General features: G+C 36.7%; 1 non-coding gene across 1 annotated transcript; it reads right to left on the bottom strand.

The window, feature by feature from the left end:
- Nucleotides 1-1,075: 1,075 nt before the first annotated feature.
- Nucleotides 1,076-1,182, bottom strand: LOC138818452 (U6 spliceosomal RNA). Its single transcript, XR_011369134.1, has one exon. It is a non-coding gene; the product is annotated as a U6 spliceosomal RNA (small nuclear RNA).
- Between the last annotated feature and the right edge of the window lie 13,477 nt (nt 1,183-14,659).

The raw sequence follows: 14,659 nt of genomic DNA, 5'->3' as shown, positions 1-14,659 counted from the left end.
ATCCTCCTTTGTTTCCCCTTCCAATCCCTTCCCATCCTCCTAGCCCTCCCACCCAATCCTCCCTGCTCCCCCCACCAAAATTGTAAAGTTCGTTTTCAACATAATGACTTGTAATTCTCATTGTTGCAATGGGTCCACCTGTAAAAATAACTGTACAGAGGTGTCATATTTATATGAGCAAATAATGAGTACATTTCCTAACTAGCATTGTTACCTCTTCCTTTCTTTTTCTTCCACCATCCTTTCCCTCCCACCTCCACAAATACACTCCCCTCCTCCTTCCCCTGCCTAAATTGTAAAGTTCATTTTTCAAGATAGTTTCTTGTGCATCTCAACCTGTATCCTTGTTTAAGAATTTTGTATTTCCCTTTCCCCTCCCCAAATTAGAGAAACGTATACACAGGGTGTAGGCGCACCAACTTCAAATACAGTGAAAACATGGATTAGAGCATAGGGGAGGAACATATAAAGGAACAAAAAAAATCACATCACACATTATAAGTATCTTAGAAACAATAGCAAGTAACAAAAAAAAAACCACTTGTCTGGTTCATTTCCTGTAATATCATCTTATCTGATATGCACATAGCTTCTGATCTATTCTGCTTATCCAGACATATATTAGCTGTGGAAAATAAGGGAAACCATGGGACGTATGTTTCTTTGGACTTGGCTTACTTCACTGAATAAATTTTGTTTTCCAAGTCTTTCCAATTCTTAACAAATTGGGCGATGTCATTCTTTCTCATGGAGGCATAGAATTTCATTGTGTATATATACCACATTTTCATGATCCATTCATCTTCTGTGGGCCATCGGGGTGGGCTCCATATGTTAGCTATTGTAAATAATGCTGCAGTAAACATAGTTGTTCTGGTGGTTTTAGTATGGTCTTCTTTGTGATCATTTGGGTAAATCCCCAAAAGTGTGATTGCTTGGTCATAGGGGAGCTTTATATGGAGTCTTTTGATGAGCCTCCAAACTTCTTTCCAAAGTGGTTGAACAAGTTAACACTCCAACCAAGAATCAAGTAAGGTTCCCTTGTGGCCACATCCTCTCCAGCATCTTTAGTTGTAAAAATATGGAATGATTCAAGAATTTGCATATCAACCTTGTGCAGGGGCCATGTTAATCTTCTCTGTACTGCTCCAATTTTAGTGTATGTGCTGCTGAATTGAGCACAGAGCACTTTTTATATATAAAGTGTAATTGATTTTCTTAAACTAGACAATTCAAAGAAAAGTAAGTTTTGAAGAATTCTAGTGAAATTTTAGAACCATGTACTTCTTACATAAACACACATTTAAGAATAGCCAAGATTGACACATCAAAAACAAAATAATCCCAGATATTGTTGTTCAAGAGATGTGTAAGATCGGGGGAGGGGGGTGGAATCAGGTGGGGGGGGGCGGAGGAAGGCTGGGAAGGGATGTGAAGGGTAAACAAAGGAGGAGGCTGCAAGCTTGATAAGAAATGTACTCATTATCTTGCCCATGTAAATGTAACCCCTTTGTACAGTATGTTCACAAAAAATAAAAATTAAAAAAGAGATGTGTAGGAGGACGAATTCAATTATTCTGTATAAGGCACCTGTCATAATGAACACTGCGGCAAGTGTTAAGGGTTTTTAAAAGTTTTAATGTTTTAAATATATTTAATTTTGGGAATTTGCTTATATAGGCCAAAATTAGGATTGTTTGTCAGGTCATACAACTTTTCTATAAATATTTAAGATTTATGGTAGCAGACATATGCTACTAAAAACTACATTTCAGTTTAGAGAAACATTACTAATGAGATGTTGCAAAGTCTTAGTGTAAAGAAGCAGAGTGAAGAGTTAAGACTTTGTTAACTGCATAGTTTCTCTTAAAACTTTAGGGCTTCCTTACTTTATATGTTAGTGAGGAACAAATGATGATATAAGCCATATACATATACATATACAAATGATGAGATGAGTCATAAAAAGCAATCTTAGTGGGTAACTTTAAAAACTACAAATAGCCTAAAACTCTTGTTGAATATCATAATCTTATTCAGTGTTAAATGTACAGGAATGTGAGAATAGTAAAATCAAATATGTAAGTACACTTCAAATACTGAAAACACTGGTAATTCTTTGGTACTTTATTTTATTAATCATTAATATTTAGTTATTGTGTTTCTTTATTTGTAGTATTGTTTCCCTTGTAATATAATAAAACCTTTTGTTCTCTATCATCAGGAGGTACTTTGAGAAGGTTACTGGGATGGCCAAACCATTTTTTATAGTTGCATGTGAATTTACAAAAAGCAAAATTAAGAACAAAATATTGATTAAAAATTATCAAGTACAGTCAGAATAAGGAGGGATGATAAATGTCCACACTTAAAATCTTAGCCCTAGGCTGAAGCAGTGATATTACAGAGTTGAGGTCACAAAAGTGAGAGACTGTGTTTTGTTTTGTTTTTTACTTTGATTTTGTTGGCCATGGGGTTGAACTCTGGGGCCTGGTTGCTGTACCTCAGCTCAAGGCTAGTGCCACCACTTGAGCCACAGAACCACTTCCGTCCTTTTCTACTTATGTGATGCTGAGGAATCAAACCTAGGGCCTCATGCATGCAAGGCAGGCACTCTACAACAGCCACCATCCCAGCTCCTGATAGACTGGGTTTTAAAGATTCATCTAAACAACATTTTCTTTCTGCTTTGGGTTATATAATGAAATATATGAATATCTTTTCATATTTTTGTGTATTGTTATACTTCTAAATTTATACTAACCCCAGCCACTTTTTTCTTTTCAAAGTCATGAAATATCTCTGAGAGTTTGTTAATGTGAAAATTGTGTTAGCATTTTTAATTACTTCTGAGTCATTTTTAATTTTTATTAGAATCATTTTATATGTACATGTAGAGTCTAAAGATAACAGTATGAATATTCATGTACAGCTCTTTTTTATCTGTTATGCACTTTCAGTATCATGATATTTCTCCCTCTTTCACGCTCTCTCATTTCCTCTCTTACTCTTTCATGCTCCATGTCTGCTACATAGAATTTCTGCTGGTCTACTATTATCCTTGAGGATCCACTCGCTTTGTGGGAACATGATGGGGACTAACATCTTCCCTTGCATTCGTTAAGAATTTTGAGTGACGTGATATTATTCTTTGATATTCTAAATGGCAAAACAACAGGTCTAGGAATTCCTTTTCACATTTACTACTATTACAAATTTCATCTCATAGGAATCATTTGGATGGATATGATATTTTAACGTGGGATAGGAAGGGGGCTCAGTGGTAGAGTGCTTGCCTTGCATGCATGAGGCCCTGGGTTCAATTCCTCAGCAGCACATAAGCAAAAAGAAAAAAAGCCAGAAGTGGCGCTGTGGCTCAAGTGATAGAGCGCTAGCCTTGAGCTGAAGAGCTGAGGGACAGTTCCCAGGCCCAGACTTCAGGCACCAAGACTGGACCCCCCCCCCTAAAAAAAAAGATATTTTAACCTGTGACCTAAAAGTTCTTTTTCTTTTACAAACAACCTTTGTCTTTGATTATCTGTTTGTAACTACATGTAATGAAAATAAAGCTCTCCTGTGGAAAATAGACCGAAGTTGTTCACAGGAATGAAAAAGAAGGTAATGGTGGAAATGAGTACAATAGAGCACAGGTCCTCAGAGCAGTTTATTATGAACACTTTGTGAGAATGACAATGTTCTGGGAACTATAGATTAAGTCACTGAACAAAGATATATATGCATATATATTTGTATATGTATATTTATTTATATATTCATATATGTGTGTATATGCCCTTATATTGTACACATATATGTTACTATACACACAAATTCACATATACATATACACATGAATACATGCACACATGGAGAAAGACACATAATTACAGCCAACGCAAGTTTCATTAGTTGCTGAAAATGCCTTAGATGGAATGCTTGGAACAAAATATGTTCAAGATGTATTTGTCTCTAAGAGTTCTTTTACCACTCCTCTTATCTCTTAAAACTGGTAGGTTTTGACAGATTGGAATTGCAAAATGCAGTATACGTGATAGCAAGTTACTCGGAAATGTCAGTATGTAAAGATCATGTGGTATCTCCCTGATGCCCACGGAATGCTTGCTCTTATACACACTCTCAACAACCAAACTAGCAGGAGAATATAATGGTAAAGAATAAAATTATAAGCCTTTAAATGGCATCCTTCTTTGAATTATTTTCCAACAGCCAGCATCAATTCCTAAGCAGATTAGTGAGTCCGCATAAAACTGGACCTCAGGTCAACAGGTAACCAACTCATGTGAAAATTCCTATGAGAGAAATGCTGACTGAGGTCTTGCTGATTTTCTGGCTAAGAAAATAAGAAACGAAGAGATTATTTTTAACATATTAAAGTTTGAGAATAATTTGTAACCTGTCAATAAATGTGTAGAACACAACTAAACCAACTGACAAAAAAGGTGTACATTTCATTTATATGCTCTTGGACTTGGTGACTGATTTTACTTGTGTCTACACAAGTAGAATCAGCATAAATCAAGCCAGCATTTCTTCATTTAATATACAAAGATAGGATTCAGGTTGACCCATTGTAATAATGAGATAATAATAATGTAATAATAAGACACTTTATCAGAGAATGGATGGAGGGATGAGTTGACGAGGTGTGAAGAGAAGGGATAGTAGGGGAAAACAAAGGATGGGGTAAAAATGCTCAATAAGAAATGGACTCATGCCAGGTGCCGGTGGCTCATGCCTGTAATCCTAACAACTCAGGAGGCTGAGGTCTGAGGATCGTGGTTCAAGGGCGGCCAGGGAAGGAAAGTCCGTAAAACTCTTATCTCCAATAAACCACCAGAGAACCGGAAGTGGCACTGTAGCTCAAGTGGTAGAGCGATAGCCTTGAGCTGAAGAGTTGAGGGACAGTGCTCAGGCATAGAGTTCAAGCCCATGACCAATAGTCAAAAAAAAAATTGTACTCATTACCTTACTTATGTAACTGTAACCCCTCTGTACAGTATCTTTACAATATAAATATCTATCTATCTATCTATCTATCTATCTATCTATCTATCTATCTATCTATCTATCTATATCTGTGTATATATATATATATATATATATATAAAAGATACAAGGAAAATTTTTGTACTAATAGGAAGTTGTATTTGTCACTCAATATCAGTAAGGTATTGGTTTTAGGACCACCGGCATATTAAAACATCGGATACTCAAATACTCTACATGAACACAGTTATTATTTACATTAGAATCTGCCCACAACCTAGTGCAGTCTAATTGCTATGAAAATTTGTACTTCATTCTATGTTTGTAATAAAAATAAAAGTATATGCACTGTCAACAGATACAAATATTTTCAGATAATTTTTGTCTGCATTTTGTGGATGGAATTGGAAGCACAAATTTCATCACCAAGACTGGTCTGCAAAATGTAACAAAAAGCTGACACAGCATCATTGAATAGTACTGAAGTCCAAGGAGAAGTACTTGAATTGAGACTTTATCAGAAAGTGTAAACATGCAAGTACTTTTTAGAAATAGAGCTGCTACATTTCTCATGGATAGCTTTCATAACACTTTGTGAAACACAAGCCACAACCTCACTGAAGTATAAAAGGTTTTCCCTCACCTTTCTGTCATGTCTATATACACAATGGAATTCTATGCCTCCATCAGAAAGAATGACATTTCCCCATTTGTTAGGAAATTGAGAGGCTTGGAAAAAATTATATTAAGTGAAGTAAGCCAAGCCCAAATACACAAAGGTCCCATGGTTTCCCTTGTTTGCAATATCTAGTATATGTATGATTCAAGCAGGAAAAGTCAGATAATGTGATGCTAGGAAAAAGAATACTTAGATAAGTATTTAACTGTTTTTCTTTCATTTATAAGATTATTTCTTTGTAGCTTTGTATGTACATCCCCCACAGTATAACCCCTACTTTCACTATATTTGATGTCAGTATAATTTGTGGAGGAGATGGGGAAAATCAAGTCGTGGACAGGGATCCAGGAAGATGGCAAAGGAGAAGTGGAGGCATAACAGGGACGAAAGAGCCAGACTCGGAGGGCAAGCGGATTCAACTCAACACCAGTAAGAACCAACAAGGAGCAGACATCTTCATCCTGCAGTTCGCAGACCAGAGACGACCCAGGAACCAAGACTCAGCATGAGTAGAAGCCGCACTTCCTCACTCCTTCTCAGGGAACAGAGGAGGGAAGGCCACCCCTCCCCCCCAGTACCGGAGATCTCCATCTTGGATACCAACAAAGCTCCGCGGAGTTGCTAGCTCCAACTCAGGCCTTAGAATAAAACTACGGTCATTTAACAGGTCACAATAACTTAACAACGTCGTGACCTGCCATACTCAGCTCTACTCAGGTAAAAGTCACCCAGTTCGGGCACCAGCCCTAGGAGTGGCTTTCTTCATCGGGTAATCAGAGCCAGAGGCTGCCCCTCCCTTTAGCAGCCTGGAAAATCAACTAAAATTCACTAAACAGAATCCCTGAGAGTGGCTCCAGGCTGTGCTCTGTGAGTTTCTCACAAACTATGCCCAGGGAAGGCTACTGTTTGCTGAAAGGTCTCAACTCTACCCAGAACATAACTTCATCACAGCATCTCCAAACTTGAGGAAAAAGCCATCTCCCTCTTTTGTGATACTCAAAGCACACCCCCCTCCCATTGAACTAACTTGTGAGGAGGATTGAAAAATCCTGGGTAAAGCAGAGCATTTTTCTGCCTGTCTAAACAAACTGACTTTAGAAACCAACCAAGCCACAGGACCACAAACAGACCAGAGACTCCAACCAGAGGCTGATTACAGGCACAAGGGAGATATAGGATTTTTCCCAACCCTCCCCCCAAAAAATCAAAGAACTTTTTTTTCCTTTTCTTTTTTTTTATATAACTTTTACAAATTTTTTTTATTTTCTAAAACTTTTTTTAATTTTAAATTTTGACCTTTTTTGAAAAAAATTGTTTTCTAGTAACTTTTTTCCCCCTTATAATCTTTATTTTAGGGATACATGTGTGTGTGCGTTTTTCTTTGTCTTTTTTTTCTTCTTTTAAAAAAAATTTTTCTTTTTTTTTTTGCTTAGCTCGACTGAACTTCTGATCTTTTTGTTCTTTCTTCCTTATCCTTTTCACCTTTTCCTCTCTTTTGTTCCTCTTTATGGGACTTAATTGTTGTTCTGCACATCCTCAGATAAACCCATATTTGACTATTAGACCCTATCCCCCATTGTGTACACACTTAATCCACAAATTTATCACTCAATTCAAAACTTCTGAGACTTAAATTCCTTAATAGCAGTAATACCTCTTTATACCTATATAATATTTTAAGTATTTTTATTTTAAATTTTTCACATCTCTTATATATCCCTCCCCTTCCCTCAACATATTCACGTTCTTTAAATAGATTGTTCTTGAATCTGCATATTATTAACTTTTATTTTTCTATTTTTTCTGGTGTCTTTTTTTTTCCCTTTCCATTTCTTCTTGTTTTCTCTCTCTCTGCTTTCATCCTATCTAACCTATTTCCTGCTTTGAGACTAGGACTTAGTTAATTCTCCCTGTACCTTCCCGTATCACTCTATTCCTATTTTTTACCCACATCTCCCCCTAAACTAATAATTTCTGGTTTACCAAATTATTCTTTGCGGTTCGTAGCCCATTAATATATAGTTGTTTGATGTTGAATAGAAGTATCTGTTGAACTAGATTGTATCTGCAGACTATTGATTGTGCAAATTCAGACTTTGGTTGATGCTTGCCTTAAGTTAGTGTTCTAGCACAAAACTGGTGTTACTTTCATCCCAAATGGGCAGAGTAAGCCGGAAAACCACAAGAAAAATGGAAAGTCAGGGTAACTCCACTCCCACTCATGATAATCAGGGGACAGAACAGATAATGAATAATCCAGAGGAGAGTTCCCAAATAGCTCTACAAACACTGATGGCAAACATGATTAATGAAAAGATTGAAAATATACAATGAACTCTGTATAAACGTGATAGGGATAGAGAGGAGACAATCCAAAGCTTTATACAGGAATATCATGATCGTGAGGAAGCTACTCAAAAACTGATACAGGATTTGTGGGAACAGCTTGAAAATCCTCAAAGAGAAAGGCAGGAATGGCCTGAAGAGCATGAGAACACTCAAAGAGAACTACAAGAATAGCATGAACGGGAGGAAGCTAACCAAAGAGTAATACAAGAATTGAGAGAGCAAGATGAGAATACACAAAGATCATTAAGGGGATTCATGGAATCCATTAATAAAGAGCTGAAGGAAGTCAGGGAAACCACAAAGGGAATCCTGAATGTAAACCAACAGAAGGAATGGGAGCCCAAGAAAACCATAACCAATCAACTAAGTGATTTGAGAATAAACACTGAACACCAAATTAAGGAAGTAAAGAAGTCCATACAAGATCTAAAACAAAGCTTCAACAAAGAATTTGAAGTCATCAAAGCTGACCAATTAGAAGGAAAAGAACTAAAAAAACAAAGTAGAAAGTCTTGACAGCAGGTTAGACCATGCAGAAGATCGAATCTCGGGGATTAAATATAGCCTAAATATTATAGAGAAAGAACATACAACCATCTAAGACAAGTCAAAGAAATATGATAGATCTATCCAACACTTGGAAGACACCATCAGAAGGCCTAATCTAAGGATAATGGGTATAGAGGATCACCTAGAAACAGAAGTTAATGGTCTAGGAATTTTTTTTTAACAGGATCCTAGCAGAGAACCTCCCAAACAAACAAAAAGATAGTCCAGTAACACATGGAGGTTGAAGAACACACTGCTGAATCACGAGTGGGTCATGGAAGAGATTAGAAAGGAAATTCAAATGTTCATGCTATTCAACAAAAATGAGCACACAAATTACCAGCTCCTCTGGGACACAGCAAAGGCATTACTCAGAGGCAAGTTTATAGCTCTCAGCTCCTAAATCAACAAATTGGACAGATCTGAAACCAACAATTTAATGAGAGATCTGAACTTCCTTGAAAAACAGCAGCAAGGTAAACCCTAATCCAGTAGACAGAAAGAAATAATTAAAATTAAATCAGAATTAAATGAATCAGAATCCAAAAAACTATCAAAAGTATCATCAAAACAAAGAGTTGGTTCTTCGAAAAACTTAACAAAATTGACAGCCCCTTAGCAAATCTTATCAGAAAAAGAAGAGAACACACCCAAATTAATAAAGTCAGAGATGAGAGTGGAAACAGAACCACAGAAAAAACCATGATTCAGAACATGATAAGGGAATATTTCTCAAAACTTTATGTTAATAAGTTTGAGAAATTGACAGAAATGGACCTTTTCCTAGCAAATATTGACATGTCAAACTAAACCAAGATGAGTTAAACCAGCTTAACAGGCCCATATCAAGCATTGAAATAGAAAGAGCAATAAGAGACCTCCCAGCTAAGAAAAGTCCAGGACCAGATGGTTTTACAGAATTCTACAAGTTCTTCAAAACCGAGCCCACACCAATACTCCTCCAACTCTTCAATGAAATTGAAAGAGAAAGTTCACTACCAAACACATTCTATGAAGCCACCATAACGCTCATCCCAAAACCAGGCAGGGACTCATCAAATAAAGAGGACTATAGACCCATTTCTTTGATGAACATTGATGCAAAACTTATCAAAAAAATTTTGGCCAATCGACTTCAACAATTCATCCAAAAAAATCATACACCACGATCAAACAGGATTCATTTCAGGGATGCAAAGCTAGTTCAATATACTCCAATCATTAATATCATTCATCACATCAACCGGAGCAAGATAAGAACCACATGGTTATGTCAATAGATGCAGAAAAAGCATTCGACAAGATCCAACACCCCTTTTTGATGAAGGTTTTAGAAAAATTAGGAATCCATGGAACATTCCTCAATACAATAAAGGCTGTATATTACAAACCTACAGCCAGCATTATACATGATGGTCAAAAACTAAAGCCATTTCCTCTTAACTCAGGAACAAGAAAAGGATGTCCACTCTCTCTACTTCTCTTCAATCTAGTATTAGAATGCCTAGCTACAGCAATAAGACAAGATCAAAAACATAAAGCAGATCCAAATAGGGACAGAAGAAATAAAACTCTCCCATTTGCAGATGACATGATCTTGTATTTAAAGAATCCCATGGACTCCACTCCCAAGTTACTCAAGCTGATTCAAAATTTTGGCAAAGTAGCAGGGTATAAAATTAACCCCCCCCCCAAATCAATGGCTTTTCTGTATGCCAACAATGAGAAAAGTGTGGCTGAAATTAAGAAAGTAACTCCATTTGTCATAGCCCTTCAAAAAATAAAATACCTATTAATTAACTTAACTAAAGAAATGAAGGACTCTCTGATGAAAACTTTAAAATCTTGAAATAGGAAATCCAAACAAAACTTAGAAAATGGCAAAACATCCCATGCTCCTGAATTCGAATGATTAACATCGTGAAAATGGCTGTAGTTCCCAAGGCTATCTGCAAACTCAATGCGATACCTATCAAAATTCCAACTTCATTCTTCAAGGAAATAGAAAAGGCAATCCAAAAATTCATATGGAACAATAGAAGACCCTGAATAGCAAAACGCTCCTCAACGGAAAGAACACTGCTGGTGGAATATCCATGCCAAATTTCAAACTTTACTATAAAGCCATAGTAATCAAATGAGTTTGGTCCTGGCATAAGAACAGACCTCAGGACCAATGGAATAGAATTGAAAACCCAGAAATGAACCTACAGACCTATAGCTAACTAATCTTCGAAAAGGGAGCTAAAATAATAGAATGGAAGAAAGACAGCCTCTTCAGTAAATAGTGCTGGCAAAATTGGTTAACTACTTGCAGAAAACTAAAACTAGATGCTTATATATCACCCTGCACCAGAATCAACTCCAAATGGATCAAAGACATCGGAGTCAAAGCAGACACTCTGAAAACATTACAGGATGGAATAGGAGAAACCCTAGGCCTCTTTGGCTCAGGCCGAAATTTTCTGGGTAGAGACCCGAAAACACAACAAATCATAGAAAGGTTGGACAAATGGGATTGCATGAAGTTGCAGAGCTTCTGCATGGCAAAGGACATAGCTAGCAAGATCAATAGAAAGCCCACAGATTAGGAAAAGATCTTCACTAGCCATACAACGGACAAGGGTCTCATATCTAAAATATACTTAGAGCTCAAAAAATTAAATCCCCCAACAACAAATCCTCAAAGAATCAACTGCCCAATAAATAAGTCGGCTAAAGGGTTGAAGAGAAACTTCTCTGAAGAAGAAAGAATGATGGCCAACATACACATGAAGAAATGCTCAACCTTCCTAGCCATAAAATAAATGCAAATCAAAACAACATTGAATTACTACCTCACCTCAGCTAGAATGTCTATAATCAAGAACTCTAACAACAACAGATGCTGGAGGAGATGTGGACAGAAGGGAACCTTACTTCATTGTTGGTGGGAGTGTAAACTTGTTCAACCAATTTGGAAAGCAGTATGGAGGTTCCTCAAAAGACTTCACATAGAGCTCCCCTATGACCCAGCAATCCCACTTTTGGGCATTTACCCAAATGTTTACAAACAAGACCACACTAAATCTAATAGCACAACTATGTTTATTCCCGCATAATTTACCATAGCTAAGATATGGAACCAACACAGATACCCCTCAGTAGATGAATGGATCAAGAAAACGTGATATATATACACAATGGAATTCTATGCCTCCATCAGAAAGAATGACATTGCCCCATTTGTTAGGAAATGGAAAGGCTTCGAAAAAAATATATCAAGTGAAGTAAGCCAGGCCCAAAGAAACATAGGTCCCACAGTTTCCCATATTTGCCATATCTAGTATATGTCTGAGTCAAGCAGAAAAGTTCAGATCAGGTTATGTTAGGGAAATGAACCCTAAAATATGTATTCAAATGTTTTTTTTTCATGTGACTGTTTCTAACATATATATAAGATTATTTCTTTGTTGCTTTGCATGTCCCTCCCCCACAGTACAACCCCTGCTTTCACTATATTTGATGTCTGTATAATTTGTGGAGGAGATGGGGAAAAACAAGTCGTTTAAGGATACAGGTGGACCCCATGCAACTATGAGAAGTACAAGTCGTCATGTCAAAAACTAACTTTACAACTTTGGGGGGTGTGGGTTTGGGTGGGGGGCGAGGTGAGGCTGGGAAGGGATGTGAAGGGTAAACAAAGGAGCAGGCTGCAATTCTTGATAAGAAATGTACTCATTATCTTGCCCATGTACTTGTAACTCCTCTGTACATTATGTTCACAAAAAAAAAAATTTAAATTAAAAAAAAAAAAACAAGTCGTTTAATGATACAGGTGGACCGGATCTAACTATGAGAAGTACAAGTTGTCATGTCAAAAACGGACTTTACAACTTTGGTCCGGGAGGGGGGGGAGGAATTGCTGTGGTGGGGGTGGGAGGCTGGGAAGGGATGTGAAGGGTAAACAAAGGAGGAGGCTGCAATGATTGATAAGAAATATATTCTTTGTCTTGCCCATGTAATTTTAACCCCTCTGTCCAGTATGTTCACAAAAAATAAAATTAAAATTAGAAAAAGAGAAAATGTTGATGGAGTGTTTATATGCAGAAAACCTGGGAAGGATAAATTTTTCCAATTAGCATAGTCAGTATTCTATGATCCCCTAGAGAGAAAACTGGGTAAGCATCCATTTACAACCGTCTGAATAATTCTGATTCTGCCCATATTAGTTATCTATCCATACCTGTGCCCGAGTGAGAGGATTTTAAATGATTTTAGTGCTTTAAAATTTAAATTTAAATTTGGAATGAAATTAGTTCCAGTGCATTACCTTAAGATATTTAAAAACAACTAAAGGTCTATAAGATTTTTTTATTTGAAGTGAAGGGATATTGGAATTTGGTTCTCTATAGTTTAAGCAATTTGCAAAAAGAATTGGCAAAGTAAAATTTACATTTGCAGCAGACTTGACACTTATCAAATTTTGTATATTGAAAAGAGCATAAGCCTCAACAATATGTCAATGCTATTCTGTTATTTATCTCTAAAGGTTTATGCTTCTGGTCTCTTAATATTAAAACCAATTTTTTTTCATCTTTAACTAGTTGTGCAAAGGGGTTTCACTCCATCATGTCAGTGTGGAATAGAGTGTATGTACATTTCATTGTACAACACATCTGGATCATTGTAAATCTTTCCACTTTTCTTCCTTCCCTTTCCCCAACCCCACCTATCCCTTCAAGTTTCCTACTTATATTCTCACATATGTACGTTGAGTGATATGACTGTATTAGTCCAACATTTCCCCCTCCATTCTTCTGTCCTACTCCCTTTAAGCCCAGCTCCTTATTTAAGACTTATTTCAACTTCATGGTATTTTGTAAAATATCTCTTACTTTGGCATTTGGCTTTGGGCTTGCCACATCCTCACTTCCATATTTGACCTACATAAATGAGGCTATTTCTCCACATTTTCAATCTGTGAATGCCTGAGATAGGTCTCCTTTATTATTCACCTTCTGTCCTAAATTTAGAATTGGACCTTCAGGGCCATCAAATAGAGCTTTCTCACTTTCTACACACTGAATTTGGAAGGAAAATAATTTCCATGCTCTCAATATTATGCTATCCATAATGAATGTCCATCACTTATCACTTCAACAGTCTAAATTTAAAGTTATGTTTTCTGCATTATATTCACACATTTTAAGAGAATATTCAGGACAATTTACCTAGTATTGGAAGTTTAGGGACGATTTTCAATTTCTGATGGTAGAAACAGGGGTCAGTTTTAATTATGCAGAATCCACTATGTAGTGAGTGCTGTAGTCTTCTAAATTTTCAATAAATTTCGAGTTACTTTTTATTAATAATTGAAAAAGTTTTATTTCAATATTTGAAATGCTGTCCCAATTATTTTAAAATTTTCACATTAAGTTAGAATGAAATCCCACGCCCCCATTTTCCCTACTAATTCAGGTTAAGTCTCCTTTGGCTTTATTGTTTGAGGGGATGAGGGTAAACAGATGAGGGTAAACAGAAAGATGATCATTGCTCAGATATCTACTTCCTCTTCTGTTTCTGCTATTCTTTTTTTAATTTTTATTTATTTTTATTGTGAAAATACTATACAGAGGGGTTACAATTACATGGGCAAGATAATGAGTACATTTCTTATCAAGCATTGTAGCCTCCTTCTTTGTTTCCCCTTCAGATCCCTTCCCAGCCTCCCTGTTTCTGCTATCCTTGTAGAAAGGAAGACTGGAGCAGGGAACAAGAGAAATACTTGGGCAAGGGAGCATTCCTGGCATATCAATTATTGTTTCTCAGAATCACTTAAACTGCTTACTCTTTCCTTGTCTCTAACAGTAACCTAACTGTGGTTTCCTTCCTGCAGGAATAAGCACACTAACAGGTTTTACACGTAAATTTGTATTTTATATCTCAGCTTACTACTACCCAAAATAGAAAGCTTTGGTTACATAAATGCAAGGGCACTATTGTTCAACAATACCTTGGTGAGGAATAGACAATTATACTCAGCTCCCCCCTCCTCTTCCATCCTTCCTTCCCCTTCCCTCCTATCACTTACCC

This window comes from Dipodomys merriami, unplaced genomic scaffold (genome assembly GCF_024711535.1).
Source record: "Dipodomys merriami isolate MVZ:Mamm:240054 unplaced genomic scaffold, mDipMer1.0.p SCAF_76, whole genome shotgun sequence".
Lineage (NCBI taxonomy): Eukaryota > Metazoa > Chordata > Mammalia > Rodentia > Heteromyidae > Dipodomys > Dipodomys merriami.
This window is presented reverse-complemented; position numbering and strand designations above follow the sequence as displayed.